Here is a 14,305-nt window from a genome sequence, read left to right as displayed (position 1 = left end):
CTGCTGAGCATTCTATTGTGTTTCTTCACAGATCATTATAAGATGGCAGTCAGTGCTTTGGTGCAGCTCATCACATTGGTTTGAGTCTCTCCTTGCATTGTTCCTCCTTTCCTTACCCTCATTTGCTGGGCTTGCATCTTACAAATGAAGAACAGTGTTTTGTTTTGTTTTAGATTTATTTATTTATTTTAGGGAGAGAGAGGGTATGAATGAAAGGGGCAGAAGACAAGGGAACAAGAAATTCAAGCAGACTCTGCATTGAATACAGAGCCTAATATGGAACTCAACCCCATGATCTTGAGATCATGACCTGAGCTGAAACCAAGAACTGGCTTTTTGACTGTGCTGCCCAGTTGCTCCATGAAGAATAGTATTTTATTCCTCACTTCAGGTGTGTTTCCCAGAAGACTTGAGCTAAGGTACCCATAATAAAAAGCATTTTCCTCCTTCTTCTTTACCCTCTCCTTCAAGAGAATCCACACCAACTTCCTCATAATCCTTCTCAAGGGCAACCTTGTCATCATGTGCCTCAAAAACCTCTCCTTCCTTCATGCCCTCATCCATATACCAGTGAACAAAGGCATGTGTTCCATACATCAGGTCAAACCTGTGGTCTAGGTAAGCCCAGACTTCAGCAATGGCTGTGGTGTTGCTCAACATGCACATAGCTTGCTGTACTTTGGCCAGGTCTTCATCAGGTACCATAGTAGGAGGTTGGTAATTAATGCCAACTTTGAAGCCAGTAGGGTACCAATCCATAAATTGGATGGCACACTTGGTCTTGATGGTGGCAATGGCAGCACTGACATCTTTGGAAACCATGTCACCATGGTACAACAGGTAGCAAGACATGTACTTACCATAGCGAGGATCACATTTCACCATCTGGTTTGCTGGCTCAAAGCATGCACTGGTGATCTCTGCTACAGAAAGCTGTTCATGGTAGGCTTTCTTAGCAGAGATGACAGGGGCACATGTGGTCAGAGAGAAGTGAATGTGGGGATAGGGCACCAGGTTGGTCTGGAATTGTCATATCAACATTCAGGGCTCCATCGAATCTAAGAGAATCAGTGATAGAGGACACAATTTGACCTACCAACCTTTTTAGGTTAGTGTAGGTTGGTGTTCAATATTGAGGTTTCTATGACAGATGTCATAAATGGCTTCATTGTCTACTGTGAAGGCACAGAATGCCCCAGGGTGGTGTGGGTGGTGAGAGTGAAGTTATAGGGCTCAACTACAGCTCTGGAAACCTGGAGGGCTGGGTAAATGGAAAACTCTAGCTTGGACTTCTTGCCATAATCAACAGAGAGACATTCTATTAGCAGGGAGGTGAGCTGGGAACCAGTTCCTCCTCCAAAGCTGTGGAAAACCAAGAAGCCCTGAAGACCTGTGCACTGGTCAGCCAGTTTCTGAATTTGGTTCAAGACAAGGTCAGTGATCTCCCTGCCAATGGTGTAGTGCTCTCCGGCAGAGTTATTGGCAGCATCTTCCTTGCCTGTGATGAACTAGCTGCTCGGGGTAGAAGAGCTGGCGGTAGGTGCCAGTGAGAACTTCATCAATGGCAATGGGTTCCAGGTCTACAAACACTGCCCTGGGCACATCCTTCCCAGAACCTGTCTCACTGAAGAAGATGTCGAAGGAGTCATCTCCTCTCCCAATGGTCTTGTCTCTTGGCGTCTGGCCATTGGGCTGAATGCCATGTTCCAGGCAATAGAGCTCCCAGCAGACATTGCCAATCTGGATAGTAGCCCAGCCAACATGGATGGAGATGCATTCATGCATGGTTGCTGCTTTGTGGCTGCCAAGCAGATGGCAGAGAGGAAGAGAAGAGGTTGTTGCTTCTTACAGTATGACTCTTAGGTGGTTATTAGGTGGTCAATGTAAGAGAAACTGCCAGGTACCAGCATCTTAAAAGGACCTGTCTTCTAGACATTTCTCCTTTGGTGTTCCATAAGCCCCTGAACTCAACATGTCCAAATAAAACTGAGCATTTTCTTCCCACCTGCCTTGCCTATCTCAGTGATTGGTACCTCCATTCCCTAGCCAGAAATTAGATGCCACCCTCACTCACCCATAACTTCAACCTCCATTAGGGTGACCAATTCATCCCCATTTTCCTAGAGCTTTCTTGGTGTTAGTACGAAATCCCCATAGTTTCATGAAAACTTGAATGGCTTGCCTGGAGCTGTCTTACCTTTAAAACTGGAAGTCTCATGTCTTGGGAACCTTGTTAGTCCTGGGCAAACTGTGAGGTTGATAATCTTTTACTTACATCCTATCAATCATCAAGACCTATTGATTCTAGCTTTTTAATGTGTCTAGATTGTCCAGTTCTCCCCATCTCCACTGTTACTCTAACCAGCATAGATCATTAACATGTCTTGCCTCAACGGCTGCAACGCTTTGCAACTTTCCTTTGCCTCTACCATTGCTTCCTCCAACCCATTCTCTGAATTGCTGCTAGAGTCATCTTACTAAATTATAATCCTGATCATATTATTTTTCTCCTTAAGTATTTGAAATTTATTTGCCCTAAGATAAGGGGCATATATATATATTTTTAAGTAGGCTTCATGCTCAGCATGGAACCCAATACGAGGCCTGAACTCACAACCCTGAGATCAAGACCTGAGCTAAGATCAAGAGTTGGATGCTTAACTGGCTGAGCCACCCAGGTATTCCAAGGGTTATACATTTTAAAATGACTCACACAACCTCTCGTGAAATCATTCTACTTATTCTTCAAGGCTCATCCCTCTTACATTTTCCTCTGGGCTTATAAGCCCAGATGCCAGCTGTCTCCTCTACAAAAGCAACCTTTGTTTAATTTTACACCCACATGGACATAGAACTTTTGCATATCTTCACATTATCTTAAGTCCACTTCTACAAAAGTCTTGGTAAGAAACACAGAATTCACAGAGAAGATGAAAGGGATCTTCTAGCATGTATGGTATAGTAACAAACCCCCAATTCAAAATTTGACATCTCTTGTTCAAAGTTCCTTTTCAGCTCTGACACTTCTAGGATTGTTTCCCCCTTTGTTTCTACTTTTCCTCCAAGGTATACAGCTTTCCTGGATCTACTCCCCCTCTTCCTCGCCCCCGCACCAAGCTCTTTATACTCATCTCTTTATTATCCTGAGTGATTTGGCTTTGCTCCAGCTCTTGTTTATAAATGTACATTCCCAACTCTATCCAAGGGTTCAACAAAACAAAGTGTCCTTCTATTTTGAGATTCCATTCTTGCTTAGTGCTATCATTTTTAGCTTGAATATTTCTCGTGGAGTCTCACCTCTCATCCCAAGTAGCTTGTTAAAATATTTCTTGAAAAATATGGTGCTACAATCCTAGAGAAATTGTTCTACCAGCTGCTAAGACAGTAAGCCTTTCGTCCTTTTGTCACCTGTGTTTCGGCTATACTGGCTTCCCTGTAGTTCTTATTATAGCTTTTCTTGTTCTCTCCTACTATGTTTTTTTTTTTTTTAAGCTGCCAAATCACCTGAGATACTTTAGTATCATTTACCTTAAAAATTTTTTGGCTGACTAATAAATATACCTAAAGTTATAATATATTTATGTCGCCTTGCAAAAATTCATCTTCAGCATTAAGATGGATGACGGACTGTGTTTATAAATGAAACCGATGTTAGATGGAGTTCATGGGGCTTGATTTGGACAAAGAAATTCCTAATTATATCATGACTCATTTTAGCATTTTTAATCATTATGGCATGATGAAATTCACTGCACTGGTCTCTAGGGGATTAGAAAGAAAACTAATTTCAGTGTTTGAAAGTCATTTTCAAGACGTCCAAGGAAGGCTTATAGAGGACATGAAAGGGGCCTAGGAATTACATAGTTCTCAGTTTGAATCTGAGAATTAGTACAATCAATCAAAACTTCAATCCACATTCCCTTAGAAAACAACAATATGCAAAACACATGACCATTGTGTAAGTCCAGGCAATCATGTACATTCATAGGTAGGTTATATTCAATTAACCTACTTTGTTTTCTTGATAACATCATTGAATATATCTTCATTTTTACTAATACAAATGATTGAAGATTTTAAGATGGCAGTAGAATAACTTTATGTTGTATACAGAGAGTCACACCACTTGGGTTTCTCAGTGGCCTTCTTTAGTGCCAGAACCCCTGAGCTTCAAAGACTTGAGAGGAATGTGGATTAACAAAACACATAAAGAGTTTACAAACCCAGACTTCCATATACATAGCTATATTTTCTTAAGTCATCTTAAGCTTTCTGCACTCTCTTATTTTTTAAACAATCTTTACACTCACAATTTATTTTATTGTTTTATTTTATTTATTTATTTTAAAAAAGATTTTATTTTTAATAATCTCTACACCCAATGTAGGACTCAAACTCACAACCCCAAGATTAAGAGCCACACATTCTTCTGACTGAGCCAGCCAGGTGCTCCTACATTCACATTGTATTATTATTATTATTATTATTATTATTAGTGCAAAAGGGTGATTTTATTAAAGCGCAGGGACAGGACAGGGCAGAAAGAGCTGCTGCACTGGGGTTTTGAAGAATGGCTGATTTAAAATACGGGGTGGGGAGAGATAATGTCCAAAAGGACTTTCATATACTAAAGCAGACCCTCAGGATACTGGAGGCCTTGCTATTATCAGGTTGTTTATATCAAGGTTGTTTTTCCCTCTAGCAAAGCATTAATGTTAAGATAGTTGGAAGTTTCCTGGAAGAATGTTTCACATTCCCCATCCATGGGGTCCTTGTGCTTTGTCCTCAGCTTACCTTCTGCCCTCTCATCATTTCTCCCCTGAACAATTTTGATCCTTAGGAGTTGATGAAGGTGGAAGGTCTTATCTTCTGTAATTCCTTCCTGCTGAATAGGGGCATAGAGATGTCCCTATCTATGGGTCAATATTGGTCAGCTGAGAAACATAGAGAGGAGTTACAAAGGGCAGAGGCAGCTGAATCCAACGTGGGCAACATATATGAACCTCCTTTAGTAGATAGGATCATCTGTCACTGTGAAGTCATTATATTGATGGAGTTTGGGCACCAAGCAGGGAGACATTTCATTGTTGTTTGAAGAGGAGTTTGAAATCTTCTAGAGGTTCATAGGAGTAAGAAGCCATGTTAGTTTGCTCATTGGTTTCCCAAGACACTGGTGGGGAAATCTGAAGAGGGCAGTGTTAAGTCCAGAGGGTGCTTTTCTTCCTCCTTGACAGTGAGTGGAGAAGAAGACATGGTACCGAGGCACCAAGGATGGTATCCTATACTCCTATTTTAAAAGAGAGGTCTTCCCTTGTTTTCTTTCTCAGTCAGAAAGGTAAAATAAAGTAACAGGTGTGAAAATACTTCAAAAATGAAACAAGCTTTCCAATCGTAGGTTGGCCTGTCACCTTTTAAATTTGCAAAGGGCAAGAGTGAGGAGATTCACTGTACTAATCTATTTATCCTTCCCACTATTCAACTATCCATCTGTCTTATCCTTCCTTCTTTCAACAAGTATTTATTGAGTACTTCATGTTTGCCTATAATGTCCATGTTCCCTGTCCCTCATAGAACTTACTCTTGTGTAAATAGTACATAGACAATTTATTATTATTATTATTATTATTATTATTATTATTTTTACATAGATCATTTAAATTCAGATTGATAAAGGCTATAATTGAGAACTGTGGGATGGTTGGATCAAGTAGGGCTGTGGTTAGGGAAAGTTTTCCACAAAAATGGTACCTGGAGGGAGAGTTGATCTTTTATCTCTCATGAGAAAATATGGGAAATATGTTAAGGATCATGGGAAGTATGGGTAGTAGGACAAAGAGAGGTGATCGAATGTTCCAAGTAGAAAGAACACAATGCAAAGGCCCTGAGGCAAGAGTCAGTGTAGTTCAACAGAAGTTTCAAGGTAGCTGCTCTGCCAGGTGAGAAATCTTCATCTGAATTATTTATGAACAGTATAGTAGCTAGTTCCATAGAATATCCGACATGTGAAAGGTGTGCAGTTTATACAGTTGCAGCTGTTCTTTGGCCTCAAGTCTTAGATTGAATTGTACTATGCGTGGCAGCAATCTTTGTCTTTTTTTTTTTTTTTTTTTTCCTTTCCCCAACCTCTGGAAAGTGGATTGCTAAGAATCTAAAGCTTTTGGTTTTTAAGGCATGGCATTTGAACTGAAACACTGCAATTGTCAGAGTACTCAGTAAAAAAAAATCCGATCTCTTCTCATTTTGAAGAGGAGGAAACTGGGTTGCAGAGAGGCCAAATACCTTTTCCTGGTTCCACAGCTATTAAATCACAGCTGCTAAAGCAAATACAGGCTAGACCTGATTCTAATATGTGGTCCTGAGTCCCTCAGGAGCAACATAACCACTAGAATATGTGAAGATCAAGAACAAACACGCGGGCTGACTACTACCTTTAACAATACAGAATAACAAGGCTACTCAAATTCTTATCATGGACAAAAGCATATTCTTTGTCTCATTTGATGGATCAAGTCCTCTAGTCTGAAATCATTGTCGATATGACCTGCCATGACCTCTTCCTAAAGTCCTATTATTAGAGTAGTTGAGTCCTGAAAGCATGAATTGTTTCCTCGCGTTCCCTTGAAGTTGACAACTAGTAGAGCTCAAAACAGGGTCCTAGGCAATGGTTGGAAACCTGGAACTGTGAAATAAGAAAAGGGCAAATGAAGTGGAAGTTTAAGAAACCCCAGTACAAACTTCTGTTTATGTAGAGCTGACAATTTATGATCCTTAGGGAAATTGAGTAAACATAATCAGAATAATTGCTAAGCATCTCCAGCCTTGGCCAACAATTAATCACAAGGATGACAAAGCAAAGGAAATAGTCTCTCCAATTTGAATACCTGTGTAGGTAGGTATGGTGAAGCGAAGCTGTTATGTCACATGTAAAGGTAGCAGTGCTATTTCTTAAGTCTAAGAGATGTATATCATGCCAAGAGACATTAATGATTCAAATATCTTCATACACACTTCCCCTAGTAAAGATGTATCAGGCAACAGCAGAACTTCTGTTGTAATTATTTTCCTGCCACAGGAAATTTTGCAGATGAGGTTCAAACCCTTGAGTTTGAAATCAAAAGGCCCAAAATGTGAACCTTCTCTTATCAGAACTTTTTCTACCATAAACCTTTCTATATCTTTTAGGAAACTTTCAGTTGCAAGTGAACAGAATACCTAGTACAAATTTGTGTAAATATCACATTGATTGTTTTATACATTTAAAGGTCCAGAGGTAGGACTTGTCATGGATGCAGTTTTATCCAGGGAATCGAAAAACGGTTTTCTTATTACTTCTCAAATTTTCTTCCTTTGTGTGCCAGCTTCATCTGTGGGTTGCCTCTTTAATAAGATGAGAGGGTGGCAGGATTTCTGAGCTGCATATTTTCAGCTATAAAATTCAATGGAACAGTGAAGGCTTGTCTTTCTCAGAGATAATAACCATGGCCAAGGAGCTGGGGTTGTTAGATTTTGCTTAACTTAACCAAGGTCCTCCATGGAGGTGAGGAGTGGGACCATTCCTACCCAACTGAGTTGCCAGAGAATCGAGATGGGAAGATTTCCCCAAAGAGAGTTCTGCTACTAAATGAATGGGGAAATGGATGCTTGATAACAAAGAAAAGATTTTTGTTACCCTTGATTTTTTTTTTCTTCTCTTTTGGCATTCCACTTAAAAGGACTCTCAGTAAAGTTTAGCTTTTCCATTGGTTAGCATATAGCTTCAGGTGTGTGAAATAGGGACTCAAAACAACAGTAGGTTAAAAAGAATAAAGGTTACTCCCACTCTTGTTTAAAGCTGAGATAGTGTGGTGACTCTGCCCTGTGAAATTCTAAAGGACCAGAGTCCTGCCTTGCTTTGTCATCTCCAGGGTGTGGCTTCCATCTCTATGGTCCAACATGGGTCACTACTATGTTCCAATTCCAACCTGACAGGGGTAAAGAAGGGGAGAAAATGTCTCTCCTCTTTAATTTAGAGTTTCTCAACATTGGGATTATTGCAATTTTGGGCAAGGTTATTGTTTGTTGGAAGGGAGGATGTCCTGTGCATTGTAGGATGTTTAGCAACATCCTTGGCCTCCACCCACGGAATGCCAGTAGCATCTTCCTTCTCCCAGCTGTGACAACCAAAATCACTCTAGATTTGCCAAATATTCCCCGTGGGGGGGATATTTTACTTCTGCCCACATTCTTTGGCTATAATTGAATTATATGGTCATTCATTGCTGCAAGGGAGACTGGGAAGTGTGGTCCTTTTCTTTTTTCCTTGATGGCTATGTGCCATCAAAAATGGGACCACTAACGTTCTTTGTCAGTGCTCAAGTAACTACCCATTTTCTGTCAATATCAATCCAGGGCACAATATGATAACGGAGAATACTTATTGAACTTTTGCATTTATCCACTTCCAGGAATCCACAAAAAATCCCTGAAACATTTCTGAAACTCTTTAGGATGTATTTCATAATTATGAATATTCTTTTAGACTATGACAATAGAAACTTGAAATCCATGAAACTATATGCAAGTGTCTTACAAATAATATTTTCACTGATGTCCATTTTGAGGGGACTAAAGTCTGTGACATATGTAATTTCTAGCCACTCTCAAAGCGTTTTCTCCAAAGCTGTTGGTGCACCCTTATGCCTGCCATTAATGCTAAAGCGATTGGCATTAACTAAAACTACTGGCCATCCAACTTCATTATAAATCTCTTCCTACCCTCAGTCTTTGGTCCTGATGATGTATCAGGCAAAGGGCTTTCAACATGTTCTAGGGCTTGATGAGGGCTTTCAACATGTTCTAGACATGATGAGGGCTTTCAACATGTTCTAGACATTTCAGTAAATCTGACTTTTCAACATGGTTTCTTCTTTCCTTAAGACTCATGGAAAGATTGTAAGTGTTGGGATAGAAAACAATTCTGAGTAACACAAACCTTGATGTTCTCAAAATCATTCTTCCATTCTGATGACTGAAACTTTTTTTTTTACGATTTTATTTATTTAGTTGAGGTACACAGAGAGAGGGAGAGTGAGAGCATGAGCACAAGAGTGGTGTGGAGGGGTGGGCAGAGGGAGAAGCAGACTCCCCACTGAGCAGAAAGCCCAATGCAGGGTTCCATCCCAGGACCCCGGGATCATGACCTGAGCTGAAGGGAGATGCTTAACCAATTGAGCCACCCAGGTGCCCCTGAAACTTTATTATTGAATCAAGCTTGTATGTTTAATGCTTAGCAGAATTATTTCCCAGAACTATTTCTCAGTTTCATATATAAATAGGTTTCCTGTATAATATCCCATAAATTTTCTTGACCAGTCCAAACATGTGGAGATCCAGTTTAGGCTCAAATTGGAATTCTTTGTTATTTATTGATTCAGTCATACATCTCAATCATTCATTATTTTCACTTATTTATTCAGTCCACACCTTTATTGAATGTCCACTACATAAAGGTATGTTCTGGGTCTTAGAGTTGCCACTGTGAGCACCTCTGACATGACCCTACTCACAAGATCTAACAGGTGCTACGGTGACAGCTCCCTCCTCCTCCTCCACATTATCAATTTGTAAATTGGGTACTTTGTACATTCTTTCTTCGGAAGTTCTTAAGTTAGATCAGAATCTCTCTGCCACCCAGTTGCTGCCAGTGGTGTGTACTCAGGCAACTCAATATTTGTGTAGGTCAATCCTACTGGTGAAGATTTTTCTGAGGCAAAAAGTAAAAGTTATTCAGTCACAAACTCTCAAGCAGAATGTTTGAATTAGGGCAGCCCGGGTGGCTCAGAGGTTTAGTGCTGCCTTCAGCCCGGGGCGTGATCCTGGAGACCCGGGATCGAGTCCCACGTTGGGCTCCCTGCATGGAGCCTGCTTCTCCCTCTGCCTGTGTTTCTGCCTCTCTCTCTCTCTCTCTGTGTGTGTGTGTCTCATGAATAAATCAATAAAATCTTTAAAAAAAGAATGTTTGAATTACCAGGAATCTTGGATTTCTAGTATTTGCTAAATCTAGTAGTTGTTTTTTCTTCATAAGCTTTAGTCAGACTGAGGGGTAACTACCCTGTAACGTGCACTTGCTCTGCAAGAGTTCACAATCTGAAATGCTTTTTTGTTTTTTTAGAATTGTTAAAAGATTTTATGGTGGGGTGCCTGAGTGGCTCAGTCAGTTAAGTACCTGCCTTCAGCTCAGGTCATAATATGGGGTCTAGGGATTGAGGCCGGCGTCAGGATCCCTGCTCGGTGGGGAGTCTGCTTCTCCCTCTCCTTCTGCACCCCCCACCTTAGCTCATGTTCCTTCTCTCTCTCTCAAATAAATAAAATCTTTTAAATTTTTTATTGTGATAAAATATACATAAGATTTATCATTTTATCCCGTTTAAAGTGTACCTTAATTACATTCATACTGTTGCTCAGTCATCACCACCATCCATCTCAGGAGTTCTTCATCTCCCTAACGGAGATCCTGTCCCCATTGATCAATAGCTACCCATTACCCCTTCAATCCAGCTCTTGGTAACCACCATTTTACTTTCTGTCTTTATGAATCTAGGATCCTCCTATTTGTGGAATCATATGGCCCTTTTATGACTGGCTTATTTCCCTTTGCATAATGTCTTCAAGGTCCGTCCACATTTTAGCATGTGTCAGGGTTTCCTTCCTTCTTAAGGGTGAATGCCATTCTATTGTATGTATAGCCTTCATTTTGTTTAGTTATTCATTCATTGGTGGACTGAAATGCTTTTTTTTTTTTTCTGATTTTTAGGTGGAATCTCATCTTTAATACTAAATTCTGTGTGCCCCCCAAATCTTGCTCTGGTAAATGTAAACACTTTAAAGTAGGGCATTTAATTCTGTGGCATTAACGAACAAGCTATAAAATCTGCAATTGCCATTCAAGAAGAAAATGTAATTTTACAATAAATCAAATTACTGCCACCTTTTTATTAGCAATAGAAACCCTAAGATGGGATTATGAAGTTACTGTTTTATGAAAAAAATCAGTTTAGAAATTTAGAGGTCTTAAAGCCATTAAGTATATTTAAAAATAATGAAAAATCTTTCTCTAATGTGTCTCCGCTGACCAATATGAAAGCCACCAGCCAAATGCTGGCTTTAAAATTTAAATTAATTAAAATTAAATGAAATTAAAAATTCAAGTCCTCAGTCACACCAGTCATATTTCAAATGCTCTACTGCCATCGTTAGTGGCTACTATATTGAACAGTACAGGCACAGAATGTTTCCATCATCCCCAGAAAATTCTGTTCTACAATGCTGATTGTGTTAACTGGAATTTTCTCCCCCAAAGTCATTAGAGATCATTTAAACGTTACAAAATTCATTGTTGCCTTACAGATTATGATATCCTGAATGTTTCTTGGTTTTGCCAGCCTACAGTCTGTATTTGAAGGACAAGACTTCTTCCTCTGTGGAGCATAAGAACATACCAATACAGTCTTGGTTGCTAGCCACTCACTCACATAGGCACACAGAGCCCAGTATGCACAGAGGAAAGAGGAAAGATAAAACTCCAATAAGGCTGAAGGAGGCAGGAAATGAAAGAGTAAGTTCTCTGTAAGTTAGTAGCATTTTAAATTTTTATGGTTTTGGAAATTTAGTTTGTAGCCTTTCAACCACCAAGTAGTAAAAATGCACATATATGGAAACCTTCAATAAATAACACATTTGGACCTAATGCCTCTTAATTCTTAGGATGGGATACCTGGAAATCTATTGTAGAGAGAACTCTCATGGGAGTAGTAAACAGGACCTGATTATGTCAGAGGCAGACTACTTTAGACTGCCTCTTCTTCAGAGAGGTGATTTTCAACCTCTCTTTGCAATTGGGATGCTGGTATTAATGGCTTATTTATAATTATTTTGTTATTCTATTTGTATGACATCATGTGCTCTTAAAACAGAGCAAATAAATTTCATTCTCAGGGTCTTCATATCCCTTTAACTCACTAGACAGAGGCCTTTTTTTCTTCTTTTTTTCTTTTTTAGCAACTTACTGTATATCTAGAACCTAGCATAATCCTTGCATATAATTGATGCTCAACAAATGTGGAAGGAAGGAAGGAAGGAAAGAAAGAAAGAAAGAAGGAAAGAAGGGAGAAGGAAAGAAGATGAGCATCTAGAAGTTATGGAAGGCTGGGGTTGGGAATCATCCCTTTAGGAAAATTGATTTTCCCTGAAAAAGACTCTATTAAATCTATTCATTGATAGGTTTGTGGGGTCCTTCTTCAATTAACAAGGAAGGGACAGATGATAGTGGTTAATCTGCTAGCCATAATTTAAGATGGCTTGGGTTCCAAGTCCATCTCAGCCTCTCATTAGCCTTGCAAACTTGACCATATTAACCCCCCGAAGTTGTTTCCACATTTGGAGCAAGATTAATAACCATATGGTAGGATTTTCATGAGCATCAAATTAGATACACAAACTGTTTAGCTAAATATTTGACACATATTTAGCTCTCAGAACCTGTTAACTTAAAAAGAGAAACTTTAAGCGTATGTAAAGACAATCTAGGCTGGGGCTAAAAGTAAGAGAAGGAAAGACAGAAAGTGTGTTATGAGAATCTAGAAGAAAGAGAACTTGTGACATGCTCCACAGAATCTAGAATAAAGGAGATGGAGAGATGGTGCAGCTTTGGCAGCTGGAAATATCACTACTGCAGAGGAACTCACGTTCTGGATACCCACTTGGTACTTGACACACTGAACACATTCTAGCCTCTAGGCCTTTGCTTTTTTTAGTCTCTTTGTTTGAAATTGTTTTCCTCCTTGATATCTGCAAGGTCACTCCCTCAGTTCATACAGGACTGCCCTGATGATGCTCCTCTGTTGAGCCTACTGAAAAGTTAGCACCTAACCTCCTAATGCCCTGTCTTTGATTATGATGATAATTACACACCCCCTTTTCTTATGAACACTCATTGTTGACACTATTATACATACCTTTTTCAGTCACTATATTCTAATTACGTGTGTGGGGACTATAGGGACTTTTGTTGTTGTTGTTGTTTGCTGTATTTTGCATAGTATTTGTTCATGATAGCCCCGTAATTAACTGTTTTTTGTTGAATTCACATTTTTATCTTTTGACCATCACAAGAACACTGCATGGTAAGCGGCTTTAACCTCAGGCTGTGGGGGAAAACATGGAGTTCAGAGACGTTAAATGACTTGCTAAAGATCATGTAGCTAATGAGTCTTGAAACCAATATTTGGGATTCAAAAACAAACGGTCTCTCTAATGTAACACATAAATCAGTTTATGCTCTTTTTTTCAAAAGAAATTACAGGTTGAATGAGGTGGGGAGTACTCATAGGCAAAATAAGGTGAATAGGGATAAAAGAGAACAGAGATCTTGTATATAAAATTAAGGACATAGGTTTTCTCTGACATTTTTGATAAGCAAAATGTTACCACAGTTCTTTTTTTTTTTTTTTTCTTTTTTGAGCCCAGGGTAGCTGGTAGAAACAAACAGGTTCCCATCGACCTTGGCACTCATTTTCTTATCCCAAAGGTTATTTGAGTACCAACCCCAGAAGGCTGAATCACCAAGTAGGTCTGTTTTCTTTATCACATTTATTACCAAGTTTTTCAGAACAGGAGCTATATCTTAACATTTGAATCCCTTACATCCTTAGCACGATGTCTTGCCAGATGGTCAGTGTCTGTACAGTGACAGACATCTGTGCTTCCACGCATTGCAAGGGAAGTTAGGCTAAATGCCTTCTACCATTCTGCCGACCTCTAAGGATTTACAAATTTTCTGAAAGGTACTTGAAGTGTTGATATGTGCTTGCTAGAATAGTCATATATGTTGAAACCCAGCATAAGGGAAATTGAAAGGGAATAACAATGGAAGTTTATGTGAGGCATATATTCTCACTTCAATAGGTGGGTAACCCATCGCATAAGTAGTAGGAGGGCTTGTAGGTGGAGCCTCCTTTGTGTTCTGGAAAAGAGCTTTGATATGATGGGCCAGTGAAGCCTTAAAGCTCTGTAATATATAGAATTGACGAGATACCTCTAAGTAGATATAATTTTGAGTAAATGTGCACTTGATTACTCTTTCATCAAGTAGAGATTACCTTTGGCTATGTATAATAGAAAACCCAGGCAATAGTGACTTAAGCAAGAGAGTGTTTATTTTTCTGGAGGAAGTTATGGATGGTACAGAGGCTCAAAGATACCAGGTCTCTAAGATTCTTGCAATTCCTGTTAGCCTTTCCTTTGTGGTCAAATGCAAGCGGCTGTTCTG

General features: G+C 39.5%; 1 pseudogene; it reads right to left on the bottom strand.

Annotated features, from left to right (window-relative positions):
- Positions 1-414: 414 nt before the first annotated feature.
- On the bottom strand, positions 415-1,785 carry LOC144318228 (tubulin alpha-1A chain-like; annotated as a pseudogene).
- Positions 1,786-14,305: the final 12,520 nt, after the last annotated feature.

This window comes from Canis aureus, chromosome 8 (genome assembly GCF_053574225.1).
Source record: "Canis aureus isolate CA01 chromosome 8, VMU_Caureus_v.1.0, whole genome shotgun sequence".
NCBI classification, from domain to species: Eukaryota; Metazoa; Chordata; class Mammalia; order Carnivora; family Canidae; genus Canis; species Canis aureus.
Note: the sequence above shows the minus strand (reverse complement) of the source record. Positions and strands in the feature narration are given on the sequence as shown.